Source organism: Gekko japonicus, unplaced genomic scaffold (assembly GCF_001447785.1).
Source record: "Gekko japonicus isolate JY-2015 unplaced genomic scaffold, Gekko_japonicus_V1.1 scaffold337, whole genome shotgun sequence".
Classification (NCBI taxonomy): Eukaryota; Metazoa; Chordata; class Lepidosauria; order Squamata; family Gekkonidae; genus Gekko; species Gekko japonicus.
This window is the reverse complement of record NW_015175365.1, coordinates 6,979-26,877: the sequence shown is the minus strand read 5'-3', so window position 1 is coordinate 26,877 and position 19,899 is coordinate 6,979.

Below are 19,899 nucleotides of genomic sequence, written 5' to 3'. Positions count from 1 at the left end.
CTATAACTTCCCCTTCTATTTGCCAAGGAGTGACGGGGCTGGATGCAATGATCTTAGTTTTTTTGATGTTGAGTTTCAAGCCAACCTTTGCGCTCTCCTGTTTTATGCATAGCAAGAGGCTCTTTAGGTCCTCTTCAATTTCTGCCATTAGAGTGGTATCATCAGCATATCTGAGGTTGTTGATGTTTCCCCCAGCTATCTTAATTCCAGCTTCTGAATCATCCAGGCTGGCATTTTGCATGATGTACTCTGCATATAAATTAAATAAGCAAGGGGACAATATACATCCTTGTTGTACTCCTTTTCCTATGCTAAACCAATCAGTTGTTCCATGTCTGGTTCTAACTGTCACTTCCTGACCCTTATACAGGTTTCTCAAGAGACATGTGAGGTGGTCTGGTACTCCCATCTCTTTAAGGACCTGCTATAGTTTGTTGTGATTCACACAATCAAAGGCTTTAACGTAGTCAATGAAGAAAAAGTAGATCTTTTCCTGGTACTCTCTTGCTTTCTCCATAATCCAGTGAATGTTGGCAATTTGATCTCCAGTTCCTCTCCCTCTTCAAAACCCAGCTTGTACTTCTGACAGCTCTCTGTCCACGTACTGCTGAAGCCTAGCTTGTAGGATCTTTAGCATGACCTTGCTAGCATGTGAAATGAGTGCAATTGTGTGATAGTTTGAACATTCCTTGGCATTGCCCTTCTTTGGGATTGGAATGTATACTGACCTTTTCCAATCCTGTGGCCACTGTTGAGTTTTCCAAATTTGCTGGCAAATTGTGCAGCACTTTAACAGCATCATCTTTTAAGACTTTGAATAGCTCAGCTGGGATACCATTACCTCCACTAGCTTTGTTGTTAGTAATGCTTTCTAAGGCCCATTTGACTTGGGATTCCAGGATGTCTGGCTCAAGGTCAGTGATTACACCATCAGGTTGTCAAGGACATTGATGTCCTTCTTGTATAGTTCTTCTGTGTATTCTTGCACATTGTAACACATTACAGTAGTCTAATTTGAAAGTGATCAAAACATGGATTACAGGCCAAACCATTCTTTTTGTGGAATGCTGAAGCTGACAGATCAGCCGGATTTAACAAAATGCGCTATGTGTAATGGAATTGACCTGAGCCTCCAACCATAGGCAAGAATCTAGTAACATCCCCAATTGATGAACCTGATCCTTCAGGGGGAATGCAACCCCATCCAGGTCAGGAAGGTTCCACAATCCCTGAGCACCTTCTCCACTGACCAATAGCACCTAAATCTTTTCTGGACTGAGCTTCAGTTTACTGGCCCTCATCCATCCCATTACCTTCTCCAGGCACCCATTCATGACTTTCACAGACCCATGTGGTTTAGCTGTTAAGGAGAAATAGAGCTGGCTGTCATCCACATATTGGTAGCACCTCACTCCAAATCACTGGGTGACCTCTCCCAGAGGTTTTATGTAGATGTTAAATAGTGTCGGGGATAAGATAGAACCCTATGGGGCCTCTTGGCACAAATGCCTCAATGCCAAGCAGCAGTCCTCTAGCACACCTCCTGGAATTTGTTGGTCAAGTAAGAGCAGAACCACTGAAGTGTGGTACTCTCTGCTCCCAGCCCAGCCAGCCTCTCCAGAAGGATACTATGGCTCATGGTATCGAAAGCTACTGAAAAGTCCAGGAGAATCAATAGGGATGCACTTTACCTGTCACTCTCCTGGTGAAGGTCATCAGTCAGGACAACAAAAGCCACTTCCATCCTGAAACCAGGACTGAATCAGGACTGAAATTTGTCAAGGTAATCTGACTCCTCAGAGATAGCCTGAAGCTGTATAGCCACCACCCACTTAAGCACATTGTCCAAAAATGGAATATTAGCCACTGGGTGGTAGTAGTTCAGGTCATTGGGGTCCAGAGATGCCTTCTTCAGGAGGGGTCTTCCCAACAGTATGGTATAGAGAAAACATTTCTCAGCATGATTGAACACTGGGCCAAACTAGAGAAAACAAGCCATAAAATGGGAATGTACAGATGCTACAGAAATGAAGTACTTAGTGCTGAAGACACCAGGGATGAGAATAAAAGCCTGCCTAATTTGGTGTATATCACCTTAGCCAAGAAGGGATGGGGAGATTGTACTTTCCAGTTCACCCAGAGTACAGTTTGACTATATCCTAATGTCATAATGTTCAATGTTCTTCCCGTCCCAGCACACAAGCTGCCCACTATTTGCATATATGCTGTGCATTTAGCATAATTTCTAGTTTTGCTTTCAGAATTAATTTAAGTAGCAATGAAAGGATAAATAGGCCTTTTGTTATTTCTAGAATGTGCATAGGCTTGGTCTTGGGCAAGGACAGAAAATTCCACAGTTGCAGAGCAATCATTTCTGAGAATATCTCTATCAGTTTCATATATTGAGATGGTATAAATAGAAGGACATCCTTATTAGATTTAGAGATTGAAATGGAATATAGAGGAGAAAATAGTTTTATAGATATACAGGTCCAAGGCATTTAGAGTTGTACTGGTCAAAATGGCATCTTGCATTGTAAGTTTTTAGAAAGTCAGTGGTGATGCTGGAATACTTCTATAATATACCTCTATTGATGTACTTTTCTCAGTGAGTGACTCTTATGTTCTGTACCAGCTGTGGCCTTCAAACATCCTACAATGATGGTCTAAAACAGACTAAAATCTGGCAGTCATACTTTGAGGTGATAGTGACACAAATAAGGATTTCTGAATCTAAAAGAAAAATGAGCAAGTTCCCCAAGGTGAAATACATTGAACATGCTCGTGACTTCCAACAGAACCTGATAATCCTGGTGCCATTATGGCCTCCAAATTCTTCAAGTTGCAAACACTTCCTTAGTTGACCTTGGAAGACTGCACATTGCTAGCACCTATATTCCAGGTATCAAAAGTCTTGCTATCTTCTTGGAGACATAGACTATTGTCATTCACTACTTCTCATGTTATCTGAATTCGTCTTCTGTCATCCCTGGCCATGGGTAGACACTGGTTAGAAGCATGAAAATTTCAGGTCCTAAACTAGATGAAAAAGAAAGGCATCATCAGTACATGACTGCAACTTGACCACAAATCCACACAATGCCACTCACTGGCTTCTTATATGCAGGCAACAGGAGAAGCATAAGATGGATCTCTGTGGGAAGATACTAGGTAGGAGTAGGAATGCTGTAAATTTTGCTGTTAACACATTCAACTGTCCAACGTACTGAAGCTGGTGATTGGATATGAGCTGATAACTCAGTCTTTTTGGTTCATGCTGAGCAGCTGCGAATGCCTGTCAAACTGGTTTGCATTGGGTTTTCCTAAAACGGAGCATGTGCGAAGGTGCTGCCAATTCAAACTGATCGGTAGCCATCAGTGTTACTGATGAACACCAAAGGGTAGGATTTTATTGAAACATGGTGTTTATCAATGACTGATTTGCAAGTCACCTAATTGTCTGCTTAAACAGTTGCCTGCTGAGTGGACCAATTACATGGTAAGGATGGGGGGGGAGTAGCACTCAATTGATGTGCATGAGAATGCACATGTGTGAAAAGCCAATTACACTGTAGTGCATGGCAAGTAAGAAATACAGTAAAACAACCAGCTGAACACTCACAAACATATTCAACAAACTATAGAACCAATCACTGAAAAGTCAGGTCTCTGTTTGCACCTGGCAAGCAGGGCACAATCTGAACTGACAGGTATATGGCATTTCTAGGCCAAAGGATTATAACTATCCATCATCACTCTGTAATCTCATCATTAGGAATAAAGATAAACATGCAAGAAAAAAAATCCTGTGAAAAACCCTCACATCCCAAAATTGTTCCACTAATACCTTTAATCAATAACCCTGTTTAGGAGATACATGAATGCACAATGGGGTTGTACCAGCAGGCTTTACCCCTTACTTCCATGTATTCAAGTGTTTCATGGAACCTATGAATGTAGGCTCATGTTCATGCAGATATGCCATAAGCACTGAAAAATAGTGGGCCCTGGATCACTTTTACAGGAGCCCACATGCATTTAGGTATAAGTGCACAGGAACGTTCAGAGGCAAAGTCAGCACAGGCAGTGCCATTCATTTGTAGCTATAGCTAATACCAAAGGCTGAAGAGAAATTTTATATTGTGGTATAATTTCCTCTGTTAATTTCCAGGCACAGATCACTGACCAAAGCTCAAAGTCAGTTCCATGCCTGGTTAAAAAACAACAACAATCCAACTGCTGGAGTTCCAGAAAGCAGACAGCAGCTAGATGTGACCATCTGCTGAACAATCTTCCCCAAGGAAAATAAAATCTGAGATGGTGTAAAATGTAATTATGGCATATAGTTTCTTTTAAAAAAACTAACCAGACTCAAGCAACTACACTGCCCTCCCAAAGGGAAGCACAGAAAGCTCCAGCCAGAAAAGCATTTAGCTCCTTCCAGCTGGCTTTCACCAACTAGGATGGGCAAGAGTCCACCTCACAACTGGCCATTCACATCCTGCCAACAGTCTCTGCATTGGCTGATGACTTAATGGTCTCTTCTCACTACATCCCAGGACAGCAAAATCTTTTAATAGCATCCCTATGGAGGCAGAGGATCAGTGCAGGTGAAACAAATATAGGATTGACACTCTCTCCTCCCCACTTACTGGCCTGATAAATCAGGAGGGGGTGGAATGTACATGTGAATGCAGCCATGGTTTAAAGCTTTTCTGAACTGGAAATGTATGCCAATTTGTCATGAGAAGCAAAATAAAATCACAGATACATTTCTCCCATTCAATTTTTCTTTCTTTCTGCACTGCTCTTCCTTAATTCCAGTTTAATTAGGAGAATTTCTAAAATTAATTCCAGAACAGCATTACATGCAGTGTGCTGGATCTTTTGGTTCCTTCAGTCATTTATACCTGCCATATCTTCCAGAAGAACATATTTGTATTCCTAAATCATAGCAACTTGCCCCTCCCTCCGACAGCATCATGGTTTGTTTGGTAGATAGTGCTGGGGAGGAGACAGTGGTCATGGTGCATGTTGGCACCAGTGATGTGAAGAAGTGTAGTTCTGAGGTCCTGGAAGCCAAATTTAGGCTGCTAGATAGGAGACTGAGGCTGTGGTAACACAGGAAAGTATTTCTGCTTTGTTCCCTCTTTAACTTAGTCGGGAACATTCTTCTTTGGGTTGGGCTGATTAGATGCTGCCGGCCCCTCTCTTTCACCACCCGCTCACCTGCCAGCTCCTAAGGAAAATCAGCCATCTTCTTCTAGATATCCTTTTTTCTTTACTGATGCATTACCCGTGTTGATGCCTTGGCTAAATTGTCCTTGACAGCTCCAGCAAGCCGCCTGCCCAACCAGCCCCGGAGGGGTGGGAAAAAGAATATAGGATTGAGGGCTGCTGCACTCAGCTCGGCTCGTCGGGGCTGTGGTGGAACCTCCACCGCGTTGAGTTCCTCCAGGGGATCCTGCTGGCCACGGGGCAGGCTCGGACGGCTGCTGCTCCTGCCGCCATTGTGGGCAGTGGTGCCGCTGCTGCTGCCATTGCCTCATGAAAAAAGGCTCAGCCCCGCTGTCTCCGCCATCCTCCTTGCCGGCCCCTGTCCAGGCTGCCAGAGCCCCCACCTCTCGTTCCTGCCTCCAGGTAGGGCTGGCTCACCGGCTAGGCAAACTAGGCATTCACCTAGAGTGCAGGCCGGCCCTTAGGGCATGGGAGGAAAAGCAGGGGTGGCCCTCAGGAGCCCGGCACGCTCCCGGCACTAGGAGCCAGAGGAGCGCCCTCTCCATGGAGCCAGGCACTGCGGCACCCCCTCAAGCCAGCCAGCGGCGGCATCATGCTGCCAGGAAGCACCAAGGTCTCTGTGGCCTCTGCTCCGCCTCCTGCACCCACCCGCCTTCCTGCCTCCCTTCCCTCCCTCCTGCGCCGCAGTTGGTGCCCCAGGGGGGCCTCGGAGCCAACCTCTTGCCTGGTTTCAGAGAGGCCGCCCAAGCAGCAGCAGCAATAGCAGCAGCCTTTCCCCAGATTGTGCCAGCCAGGCGAAAGGGGGCGGGCAGGCGCTCCTGGCTGTGCGCAGCAGTGGCAATGGGGCTGGGTGGCTGGAGTGGCAGCGACGGGGCGCACAGGATGGTCGGCTGCTTCTTGCCACTGCTTCTCGCCCCGATGGTGCTGCTGCTGCTGGGTGCTCTAGGTACAAAGAAAGGACCCGGATGGGGCTGGCTGCTGGCATCCCCTCCGCTGCCCTCCCTCCATGATGGGCGCCCCGGCGGCTCAGGCTCCGCAGCGCTGCCCTAGTGGAGAAGGAGGAGGCGCAGCAGGTGCTTCGCCAGCAAGGCCCAGGGAGTGGGTGGCAAAGCCGAGCTCCACCCCGAGGCACCGCACGCAAGCTGGGAGGCCTCCAGGCCTCACCGGGAGGTTGGCATCTGCCCTTGCCTAGGGTGCAGGAACACCTCAGGCCAGCCCTGCCTCCAGGGTGCTGTAAGCTCTGACAGTTCCTGGGGAAGGGGCTTCTGTTTCTTACAACAAATTCATATTATCTTTAAACAGAGAAATGAACATAAAATAACGTTTAATAATGGATTTATTAAGCGCATGTTTGCTCAGGCACTCAAACCGGAAGCTTTAAAAAAAAATCACACAAAGAGCGGTCAGACAGCCCTAATTGCAATCACTGCAAAAGATGGCTGTCCAGATGGGTGAAATCGCGCATTCAAAGCGCAAGTGCCAGGAAAATACTTGATTTTGCAGGGGGCAGGAAAACCCGGGAGCATTGCGGGAGTGAGCCCATTTCGGCGCAGGAGGCGGATTCGCCTGTCTGATCAGCAAACTTAAATGCAGGAGGGAACAGCGGCAAACCCTGATCAAAAGGACCGTGTGACCGCACCCTAAAAGCCAGAACCTCCAAAATAGTTTTCTCTGGAATGCTACATGTTCGATGCACAGGGCCAGTTAGAAAGGTACAATTGAGGCGTGTCATTGTGTGGATGAGATGATGGTGCAGAGAGGAGGGCTTTAAATTTATTAGGCACTGTGGAATATTTTGGGACAATCCGGGCCTGTACAAAAGGGATGGGCTCCACTTGAACGAGAATGCAACCAGACAGCTGGAGCATAAGATGAAAAGGTGGCAGAGCAACTTTTAAACTGAACCTTGGGGGAAAGCTGACAGGAGCTGAGGAGTATACAGTTTGGTCAGATTTGTCCCAAAAGGATGAAGGGGGAAATGGTTATGATTGCACAAATGGGGATTGGGCAGATTTGGAAAGTGAGGCTAAAGTAAAGCAGAATAGCCAGTCAAAGAGGCGAAAAGGCTGGACTGGAAAAGGCATGTGCTAGAGATGTCTAGAGACAAACACAATGTGGAGGTGTTTCTGTGCAATTGCTAGAAGCCTCTGAATCACAGGGAAGGGCGTACTGGAGGAAGTGTTTCTTTGTATGTCAAGGAGGACGTAGTGTCTAGCAAACTAGAAACCTTAAAAAGAAACAAAGTAGAAACTTTTAAAAGGCCTACTCCTCCACAGAATCACTGTGGGGGACAATACTGGGCTCCAAAAATAATTTAATACTGGGGACCTATTGTCGCCTCCCTGACCAAAATGCTCAGGGTGATCTTGAGATGGAAAATGAAATCAGTGAGGCATCCAAAGGACAGGGAGTTTTGATAATGGGTGACTTTAACTGAACTCATATTGCCAGGATAAATGTGTGTTCCAAGCACACCAAAGAGGTAACATTTCTAGATACCCTGAATGACTGCCCTAGAACAGCTGGTCATGGAACCGACCAGAAGGGAAGAGACCCTGGACTTAATCCTCAGTGGTGCTGCCCAGGCCCTAGTATGAGATGTGGATGTGGCTGAACTGATTGAAAACAGTGATCATTATGACATCAAATTTAATTTACACGTATGTGGAAAAGTTGAAAGGAACAGTCAAGATGGTCAAATCTCTTGAAAGGGCTTGAGAGTTACTCAAAACCTCAATACTAGTAGCTCAGTTAGAATGCATACACAGTTCAGGAAACGTAGTACGAAGTCTAGGAGTTCACCAGCACGGCTAACAAGCAGGGTGTGGGAAGCTATTAGAATGAAAAAGACTTCCTTCAGAAGCTGGAAGACTTACCCAAATAATGCAAACAAAACCCAACACAAACAAAAATGAAATGCAAGCAGATAATTAGAGATGGGAAAAAATGGGGGGGGGGGGAGAAACCTATTGCTAAAAGCATTAAGACCAACAATAAAGAAATGCATTAGGAGCAGGAGACTGGTTAGGGAAGCAGTTGGACCATTGGGTGACAATAGAATTAAATTAAAGGAGTACTAAAGGAGGATAAGGTAATTGCTGAGAAGCTAAATGAATATTTCTCACTTGTCTTCAGTGCTGAAGATATAAGGCAAATACCTGTTCCTGAATGGATATGTTTCAGGAAGGGAAGATGTGGAGCTTAAGCAAATAGTGGTGACAAGGGAGGAGGTTCTAGAACTTATAGATAAATTGCAAACTTACATATCACCAGGACTACATGGTATCCATCCTAGGGTTCTTAAAGAACGTAAATGTGAAATTGCTGATCTTCTAACTGAAACATGAAACATGTCCCTAAGATCAGCCTGTGTACCAGAGGACTGGAGAGTGGCCAATGTAACTCTCATTTTTAAAAAGGGTCCAGGGGGTACCCAGGAAATTATAGGAAGAAGAGGAGGAGGAGGAGGAGATTGGATTTATACCCTGCCCTTCACTACCTGAAGGAGTTTCAGAGCGGTTTACAATCTCCTTTCCCTTTCCCTCCACACAACAGACACCCTGTGAGGTAGGTGGGGCTGAGAGAGCTCTTTCCAGAACTGTCCTAGAGAGAACAGCTCTGACAGAACTATGGCTTGCCCAAGGTTCATCCAGCAGCTGCAAGTGGAGAAATGGGGAATCAAACTTGGTTCTCTCAGATTAGAGTTTGCACATTTAACCAGTACACCAATCTGGCTGGTTATCTTAAGGTAAATTGATGGAAAGCAAGGTAAAATTAAAGGTAAAATTGTCAAGCATATAGAAGGACAAGCCCTGCTGAATAAAAACCATCATGGTTTCTGCAAAGGTAAGTCCTGTCTTACTAACATTTTAGAGTTCTTTGAGTGTGTCAGTAAACATATGAACAGGAATGAGCTGGTAGATGGCTTGTGAAGAGCTTCAAAAGAATCTCTTCAAACTGGGAGGGCATTAAAATAGCAAATGCGATTCAGTGTGAGCAAGTGTAAAATGATGCATATTGTGGCAAATAGTCCCAGCTTTACATAAACACTGCTGGGTTCTGAGCTGGTAGCAACAGAGTAAGAAAGGGACCTTGGAGTGATAGTGGGTAGCTCAATGAAAATGTCAACCCACTGTGCAGCAGCTGCGAAAAAGGCAAATTCCATGCTGGCCACAAGTAGAACAGGAATAGAAGATAAAACTGCTGCTATCATACTGCCCTTATACAAATCTATGGTGAGACCACGCTTGGAAAATTGTATGCAGTTCTGGTTACTGCATTTGAAAAAAGATATTGTAGAGCTTGAAAAGGTAAAGACAAGAGCAACTAAAATGATCAGGGGACTACAGCAGTTGCCATATGAGGCTCAGTTAAAATGCTTAAGGCTGTTTAACCTAGAAAAAAGGTGAGTCAGCATTGTGCTGCTTGCATCCACTTCAGCTCGGCTCTTGCACCTAGACCTTTGGACCCCCTGGCTTTGGACTTGGTTCTGTGTTCTTGACCCCGGCTTGACTTTGGACTATGCCTCTGGTTAGTGATCTTGGACTTGACACTGTGTTTCTGGCTCCTGACCCTGGCTTGGCTTTGGACTTTGCACTGTCTTCTTGGCTCCTGACCTTGGCCTATTCTGGACTCCCCAGCCCATGACATCCAGGTTGGGAATTCCTGGAGATTTGAGGGGTGGAGCCTTGAGAGGGTGGGGTTTGAGGAGAGGTGGGACCTCAGACTGGTACAATGTCATAGACTCCAGTATCCAAACCAGCCTTTTCCTTCCTGTGGAACCATTGTTGCCAATCTCCAGGTGAGAGCTGAAGTTCACTCAGAATCATAATGGTACTTCAGATGGCAGAGATCAGTTCCCCTGGAAGAAATGTTGGACTCTGTGTCATTATACCTTGCTGAAGTTGCCACAGCAAATTGATGCTGAGTGCTCAAGGCTGGGCACCTGCCCAGAGCCTCTTTCTAGATCTCATTGTATTTATTTCCACAACAGGCCTTATTCCTAGTTAAGTAATAATCCAAGATCACTACCTCTGTTTTTCTGTTCCCATCTATATCCCAGCTTCCCATGTAAACTGCAGCATTTTCTGACTAGAATGTTTTACCATTGGAAAATGCCAGGGCTTTTTGAATGTGTGTGTGTGTTTAGGTACTCAATGGTACTAAGTACTGACACCTTTAGGGAGGGCTTCCCTATGTCCTGAGTGGGGAATTGGTGGAAATCAGCTCAATCTTATAGATGTATTGGCACCCCCCTCTTTCTTCTCCATAAAAAAGCACCATACAATTAAAAGAAAAGGATCACGTATCAGTATGTAATGTGAATGTAGTCTCTCCTACAAACTGAATCAGATAGTTTGAGGTATACTAAGCTGGAACATTTTCCGTTATAGCTGAATCTGAACCAGAATGGCAGCAAAATAATAACAAATGGCTTTCTGAGGAATGCTCAGAAAAAAGAATGTAAGAGTGATAGAGAATCCTTGACCTTAAAGGACTTAGTGTTGAGTAGTTCAAATTTGACCATGTGCTCCTTGTCAAGCCATTATAAAAAATCAAAATGTCCAAAGTCCCACAGTGGTTAGTGGTGCTTACATCCTGGTAAGTCTGAACAGGGTTGCAGCCTAAATTCCTCACCTTTGTTGTTGTTCAGTCGCACAGTCTCTTCGCGACCCCATGGACCAGCTCCCGCCAGGCCCTCCTCACCTGCCCCCCCTCAAAAAAGAATCAAAGAAAGGAAAAAAGGTATCTAGTTTTCCAGGTCTTTCAGGTTATATTTCGAAGTTTGTTTTTTTAACATCATTATGTGTAGCACCACCCAATTCAAAAGAAAAAAGGAAATTGTGATGTGTGATCAACAGTTTATTGTCTTTTAAACTGTGTTGAAAACATGTATCTATGAATAGTTCCCCTCAAACTCATTGGGACTACCTTCTGAGAGAATATGCTCAGAAATGGGCTCCTCACTCATGTGGAAATTACACAGCATTCTGTGAAAGGTTTCCCGAATGCTCTTTTGGGGTGCCCCCCCTTCAACAATGTGGTTGTTGAGAGCACCTGGGAGTAAGACCCCCGGCGCTTCAGAGCGGTATCTTGTGACACTCTCAGCAGCAGCGGGGCGGCGGATCTGGGCGAGGAGGGCTCCGGCAACGGCAGAGAAATGCCGGCCCATTTGGAGCCAGCACCGGCCACTGACAGCCGCCACGTGTTTCGCCAGGGAGATGCTGGGCCGGCAGCAAAGAGAGGCGGGCTGCTGCGCTGGGCCCTTCTCGCCGCAGCAGCCCTTCCCGTCCGGGGCCTGAAGCCAGATCCCGGTCCCGCTCCTTGCGAGAGGCATCATCTGGTCCCCTTAGAGGGAACATTGGTGGTGGGCTCCTTGTGAGAGGCATCATCTGGTCCTCGGCAAGTCAACAAAAGTCGCCCAGCAGGCAGAGGTGGGCGGGGGAGCGGCGTTGCTACGGCAGCGGTCGCGCATGCAGCCTGGATCCCTGCAAGTTAACGCCGAGCCACTCGGGACTCTGGGCTCGCCGGGCAAAACACTGGGGGAATCCCCCCACCCTCCGTCTCCTGCAGCTGGCCCTCACGCTCATTTGTTGCTCCAATAAGCAAAACGTAATTAGGTCCTAAGCTAATGATGTGTCAGCTGATCTGATGGGAGGCTGGAAGAGGAAGGGGGGAAAGGCTAGGCTAGACTGGGAGAAGTCTCCATGGAAACACTCCCCTTGCACGCCCCTCCCCCTTTCCCCCACCTGGCTGTGTCTGAGAGAGAGAGAGAAAGGGCAGGGAAGCTGTGGCAGCGTGTGTGCAGAGGGACGTCAGGGGTGATTATAAACCCATCCCCTGCCCATCTGAGGCCCCTTGTCTCCCCCCTTTGTGGACCCAGCCGCCCCTGGACTGGTGCTATTTTACCCAGCACCAGTCTGTAGGCCTCTCTCACCCCACAGAAACTCCAATAAAGCTGCTGCTCTCCAGCACCAGTCCAGCAACAGTCTGTGGGCCTCTCTCACCCCCCCCCAACACCAGGGGATAGGGGAAAAGCTTCAGCAATCAGTCTGCTACTGAGCCCAGAGAGATCATCCCAGCTCCACTGTGCAGATTGGACCCAGTGCTCGCTGGATCCCAAATAAATAATTCAGCCCTTACACATCAGCTTTGCTGGCCTATCTCGGCTTTTCCTGAGTATCTGTACCCCCAGACAAGATGAGTGCAAAAAGAAAGAGGTATTCTGTTGAGTACAAGAAAGGAATTGTCGAGGACTCCCAGGGCAAGAATCTTATGGCTTTCTGCAAAGAGAAGTTGGATATCCGAATGGTCCGAAAATGGTGGGCAGAATACGATAACCTTAGTCTACATGTGGACAATGGAAATGCTAAGATGCGCAAGTGTGGTTCAGGTCGCCAACCTTTATTTCCTGAGCTGGAAAACATAATCTGTGAATGGATTGCTGAACAGAGGGGTGCCTCCTCAATCTACGTTCCCTCCACTGGTCACGAAAGTTCACGTATTACCTGTATTTTGGCCATTTGTCTGAATGGAAAGAAAGCTACACCTCTTATCATCACTAAGGGCAAGAAAGAGGAGATTGAACGTGTCTCCGGCATTTATGTTCTTGAATCAGAAAAAGCCTGTTGCACACAAGCAGTTATAAGGAAACGCTCCCCTTGCACGCCCCTCCCCCTTCCCCCCACCTGGCTGTGTCTGAGAGGCTCTGGAGCGGCCTCCTCCTTCCCCTGCCTGCCTCCCCTGCGCCACCTTTGCCGCCCGCCGCCCCGGCCGGCCCCGCCCGCGCCGCGCTCTCTAACCTGCAGCCGCCGGGCTTGCAGCATGCGCACTGCCCGGCATCCCTAAATGGGACAATTCTGTCTGTCACGTCGCCGCTCAGCCGTCTCCACAGAAACTTTTGTCCCGCCGGCCAATCAGATGAGGGCGGTCGAGGAGTGGTGGGGGGGAGGAGGGACACAGGAAGGCGGGCGAGGGTTGGCTGGCTGGGGTGGAGGGGGGGCTTTTCTCCCTCCCCCCCTCCCGCAACCAGCACCATCCAGGCTGAGGCCGGTGCCCGAGAGAGAAGGACCCGGGCAGAGTCCGGGCTGTAGGAGCCCTCCTCCTCCTCCTCCCCCCCCCCGCCCGTGAGCCAGCCCCGGCGTGACTCGCGCAGCCCCAGCCGCCCGCCGGCCGGCCGCCCCCTCCCCCCCCTCTGGTCCCCACCGCACCTTGCGAGCCTTTCGGGAAGAGCTCGGCGGAGCCGGACCCGTGGGCTCCAACGCCAGCAGCCGCCGTCCCTCGAGCAGCTTCGGAGGGCGGCAATCAGACGAGCCCCTGGAAATGCTCCGTGGCGGCGATGCCTCTCCGCGACGCGCGCTGGACGTCTGAGGCAGGGGAGAACTTTCTATCCCGCCGCCTCCCTCACACCCATCGCAAGGAGACCTGATCCGGAGCCATGCCCCTTTGAGGGAGACCCGCTTGCCCGCCAGCCTCTGTCCCCCCGCCCGGCACGGGGAGGTTGCCTCGGGGAGAGAAGCCGGCGCCTCCAGGATAGACACAGGAAGGCGGGCGAGGGTTGGCTGGCTGGGGTGGAGGGTGGGCTTTTCTCCCTCCCCCCCTCCCGCAACCTGCACCATCCAGGCTGAGGCCGGTGCCCGAGAGAGAAGGACCCGGCTCCAGGAGACTCGACTTCCCCCCTCTCCTCCCCGGCGGCCGCTGAGCGGCCGGGGCAAGGTCTCCAGTGCGCTATCCGGGCAGAGCCCTCGGGAGACGCGGCTGGAGGCGCTGGGATAGTCCGGCCGGGCACGAGATTAGAGGGTCAGATCACGTACCGGAGAAGGCGAAGGAAGCGCTGCTCGCCTGGTCCGGGAGGCTCCGAGGGGGTGTGTGTAGGGGGCCAAGGTGACCAGAATGAGCCGGACTGGGGAGCCGCTCCGGAACTGACCGCCCGCCCTCCGGGGGGGGGGTGATTGCCGTGGGACCTCCTCCTCCTCCTCCTCGGCTGTGGATCTCCATGAGCCCGGGGTGAACAGGTGCCCCCCCCCAGAGGTGTGGGAGAGCCGGCCCGGGTCTGCTTCGGGGGTGTGTGACTCGCACGAGAAGGATGGAGAGCGGCGACCGGGACATGTACCGCCAGTTTCAGGACTGGTGTCTCCGGACTTACGGGGACTCGGGCAAAACCAAGACGGTGACCCGCAAAAAATACGAGCGGATTGTCCAGCTTCTGAACGGTTCCGAAACCAGCTCCACGGATAATGCCAAATTTAAATTCTGGGTCAAATCCAAAGGCTTCCAGCTCGGCAGTCCGGACGAGGTCGGTGGTGGTGCTGCTGCTGGTGGAGGAGGAGGGAAGCAAGTCCTCTACGTGCCAGTCAAGACCACGGTTAGTAGAGAAATTGTCTGCTTTCCTATGTAGCCACATCAGGGAGGAAAAGTCGGAGCAGCAGCAGAAGCCACATCGCTGTCACCTCAGCCCCCTAGCTGGCTCAGCCCCCCTCCCTTTCCAAATCGCCCCCCCCCCCGTGTTTCATTTGCCTGGCACCTTTCCCCTCGCTTATGGCTTTGTGATCCTTTCTTCCTTCTACCCAACAAATACAGAAAACACACCCCTGGGGAAGATCTTTTCTTTCGCTCTCCCTGCTTTTTTTTTGGGGGGGGGGAGACGTATTATCCCGAAGGGGGAGGGGGATGGTGGCCAATGTTCCCTCTAAGCCGTGGAGTGTTGTGAGCAAAAAATCTACTTTGTGAGCTACTGGCATTAAAGCTGTGAGCAAGTGATTTGGCTACTGCATAAATTAGTTTGCTCTGAAGCCATCCTTCCTGAGCTGAGACAAAAATGTGTGAGCCGGAGGCTAAAAAACTGTGAGCTAGCTCACACTAACTCAGCTTAGAGGGAACACTGATGGTGGCATATCCTCCAGCCACGCGTTGCCCATGCTTAGACGGTTTTTGATCAATAGAGCACAGCAGATCCTTCTGGCAAAAGGCCAAGCGGGAAGGGCTGGTGGTTGATTTGGAGGGGGGTGGGTGTTCCCTAGGATATCAGCTTCTTTTCTTTCATTGTTAGCCCGCATCCCTGGGCAGCAGGGATATGCCTGGCTGGCTGCAGAAAGAGGAGGGCAGGGTAATCAACAAAAGAGCCATAGGCTTGCACATGACCAAATGGGGAATTGCGCTCTCTCTCGCGCTCTCTCTGAGCTTGCTCAAGTCTCTCAGCTGATGCCATCTCAGAAGTAGAGCAAGCCTTTCAGAGGCTGAAGCCAGCTATTATGCTGGGTTGTGTTGGTGGCAGGCGCTACAGAATTTACAGGTTTAGAAGATGGGAACTGTTGGCTACAAGTAGGTTGTTTTCACATCTCCTTTCCTCACCAATTCTTGCGTTTTGAGTTTCACATTTAGGATTGGTTTGTGAAAATGTGTGCAGTGGGAGAAATGTATTCTTTAGTATGAGGGTTTGTTGGAACACAGTCTCTTGCCGGTTGGAATCTTACTTTGGACTAGGGGAAATGGTTGTATGATAAAGATTTCTTAGGACTTATGATAATGTAACTAGGTGTATGTTGTAGAGGGAAATGCTGTGATTAAGTGCAAGTGCCTTGTTCAGTAGTAACAGGGCCAGATACTTTTCGATTCCTATGTATATCCCATGTATAAAAGTACAGATATGAAACTGTATTGAGAGAATGGTTTACATTGTGAAAATGGACTGCAAAAGTAAATACTTAGAACGGTGTGCCTTTTTTACTGGCTTTAGGATTTAAGTTTACCTGCAAGAACAGACTTTGAATACAGAATATCATACTACCCTGTGAAAGTTATTGAGTTTGAGTCTGTCCACTGAGCACTGTTCTTGTGCAAAAATCATTTATTCCAAGGGACTGCATCCACTATAAAGTTCTGGCTACAATATTTACCTTAGTTAAAGTATCACCATAAAACTAAAACCATAGGTATACAACTTGGTTGAATCAGATTTCTTTTATTGACTTTTCCCTTCACTGGAATAGGTTTTTATTTGTGAGCAACATATTTCTCATAGTGATTTTTTTGCTACTATATAGACAAAGCTACAGAAAGAATTATTTTTCTGCGACAATATGTAATTAGTTGATCATTTAGGTTTAACAAAGATAAATTTGTATTTGGGTTCTTCAGAAGTTCCGTATGTTTGCACCAATTACATATTTTGTGTCATTTCTAAAAGGATATTGAGCCCTCCATTATTTAGGCTCTTGATACTGCCATATTTCTGTGACCAAACTCTTTTATGATAGAACCTCTTACTAGCTGTTTCACCTAAGTGCTTATCTTCTTGGACTGGACTGGAAAACTATATACCTGTCACACATACTTTAAGAATTTATTCTTAACATATATGAAGAGAGGAATCATGAGAAAGTTTACTCAGAATCCTACTCAACTCTATTCAGTGGGGCTTATTCCCACTGACAGTAATATAGATTGGTACTGCAGAGGCATCATGACAACATATTAACAATCTATCCAGAAACATTTTGTGCTCTACATTCAATGGCCATAGTCCAGTGCAATCATGCATGCAATTACGCATGTTACATTGGATCGTGCGCAGTCTGCATTATTGTATATTGTGGTTCAGCATTTCTTGCATAGATTTTTTTTTTAAAAAAAATTCATGTATTTCAGTATTTGATTTCTGTAATTTGTCCCATTATAGTATACTTTTCAAATAGAGTGTATAGCATTCAGATGGCTACTGAACCACTAACTTCATACTTTTTGGCATTAGATCTAGTAATAGTTTAATGACATTTTCAGCTTTATCTAAGGTATACTGCATATACATCAATGGTTGGCTTTCCAAAGTGATTTTAATTTTCCCATGCCTCCAAAGTGTATGTGAGTCATATTATGTTACTCTCTGGCACCATGGACAGATACTTGAGTTGGATTCTTAGATGCTCACCATCTCATTCATTCCACAGCAGCTACAGAAAGGTTTAGCCATTTATGGTCACTCCTGGTTGAAAGCTGTTGATTGTTGCATATAGCTACTACACTGCACAGGACAGTTAATTTTCAGCCCCCTGAGACTAAAACAACCAAAACCTTTTTTCAACCATTTGAACAGTCATTCATCATTGCCAATTATGGTTAAAATACACATACCCCTCAGAGTTCATATGAGACATAAAACAACAATTTTAAAATCACCATTTGACTAACAGTAAACAAATGGTCTTCATCTTCACTGTCTAGAATTGTTCTTTCCTTGAAGCTTTAAGGTTTGTTGCTAAGATTTGCTGTCAGCCAGAGAGATTTGCTCCTGAAGGTTCTGTAATCCACTGCTGCTGGTAATTAGACATCATTACTGCTGCTAAAGAGAGAAGGGGAGAGGACAGGCTGAGGCTAATTAACTACTTGATTCTAATGAAAGAAAGAGAGACTGATAGCAGGTGGGAGTTTGCACTGGAACAGACTAGACACACAACAGACTTCATCGAAGCAAGGGCAACTTGCAGGCTTTCAGAAGCAGACCCCTAATCTGTTTATTACATGGCTGGACAGTGAATAAAACACTTGGTCATATAGTTCATCTTTCTTTGCCCTTTCTTGCTTGGAGAACAATCCACAGTCACAGGGTTATGTTACCTTTAAGCAACATACAGAGAAAGGGGACATTTAGCTTGTTGAATGTAGATTTAATTCATTTCAGTGTCTTGCTTCTGGAGAGCAACAGAAGCAAATCAGTCTCACAGTTTTTACATCCCTCTGTAGTTCAGGAGATGCACTTTTGGTCACCAGGCAACAACATCCTGCAATACAGCCATTTTAGGTCTACAGTGGGACAACACACAGTGGAGTATTTATATGTACAGCTCAGTGAACATTCTCTTTCATTAAGTCCAAATTGTACTTTAGAATGTTGGTGAAGTGATGGCTAATCAAAAGGCCTTACACTGAAGCATTAGACTGAGAAATGTGCCAAATGGATGACAAGGATTAGTATAAAGTTTTAATAGTTAGTGTTCACTATCACTTAGCAACATGTAGCATCTCCATTACTTAGTGTAAGTAATAGTAACTGTGCAATGTGATTTTATGAATAGCTTCTTTGAGATCCTTGACTGTTTGATGCATTTTTTTTGGTTTGAAAATAAAACTAGAAAGAAGGAAACTTCAGTAACGTTAAGTGGGAACGCCATAAATGATATTTGGCCATTTGAAACCAAATGTTCAGTTTAAATCAGGGAGGTTACTTTTTAAAAGGTTGTAAAACACTGTATGCAGAATACTCTCAACATAAGTAACTATTAGTTAATCTTTATTTAATATCTATAGTGTAAGTAAACGGTGGCCTGCTATAAGTCTACAGAAACTATGGAAACTCATGTTCCTGGATTATTGATATCCATGAATATCAGAAGAAATATACAGGTTTCAGAAGAATAGTCTATATTAATAAATTCAGAATCTAGGCAAGCTAGGCAAGAGCTTTCTCATGCCTTCATTCATGTTCTTGATTGATCATTGCTTAAAAATATATTCTCATGAAACACACTTTGGCCAAGCAGTATAGTTCTCTTCTGGTGTTAGCCAAATTGCTTTATTTACAACACGCAAGGATGTAAACTTTACAATTTCCCGGGGGGGGGGCTGGGGCTGGGCCAGAGGCATTGCTGTGCCAGGTCCTTAAAAGAACCGAGGCCCAGTGACATCATAGGGAAGAGCCAGTGATGTCACAGGCCATTGTCACTGTTTATGGAGGCGGAGCCATGTGGGATTTAGGAAGGGGCTCTCCAGAAATATAGGGGGACATGGAAACCCTTGAGAACCCCCCTAGCCAGGCCCAACAGCTCAGAAACAAAGCATAGCATGGGCAAAATCCTCTACATAAAACCCTGGAGAACCACTGCCAGTCTGAGTAGACAATGATGACACTGATAGACTGATGGTAGAGAAATCATGCATTGTGTGCCAAAGGATAAAGGTTTAAACTGAGAAGGTCTAAGAAAACAGGTGTTGGAAAGGATCTTTCTCTGTCTGAATCTCTAGAGATCACCTGCATCAGAGCAGACCATGCTGAAGTAGATGGACCAATGGCATGAAGACCAGTGTGGATTGAGGAGACCCATGTTCAGATCTACATTTTGCATGACACTTACTTGGTGATACTGGGTGTAGTGTATCAGGCCCCTACAGGGCCGGGCATGCCTGGGCTTGTCCAGGCAGCAAACACAGCTAGCTTCAGACCAAAAGACAATGGGCAGTAGGATCCTAGCCAGGCCCAATGATATACTGGGACAGTTAGATTTGGGTCCAATAGCAGATTAGAGACCAACAAGAGTTTCAGGGAATAAGTTTCCAAGAGTCAAAGCTCCCTTCATCAGGCTGGGTGATATTGCCATTGCCGTGAGGTCAATATAAGGGAAGGGAGACTGGAGCGAGGAAGTGTGGGATAAAGAGGGGATTGACAGACAACATGTGAGCAGCAGAGTCCATTGGGATGGAAGAGGAATTTACAGGGGGGAAATATCACCAACTGATGTGACTAAGAAAACAGAGCTTTCCAAACTAAAGCATCATAAATTATAGCATGAACATGAACCTATATGGTGATGCATTAAGTGATGTAGCAGTGGAGACAAAACCTTTAGTGGTATTTAGTTGAACTTCCTGGACAGGCAGAGGGTTGCCACT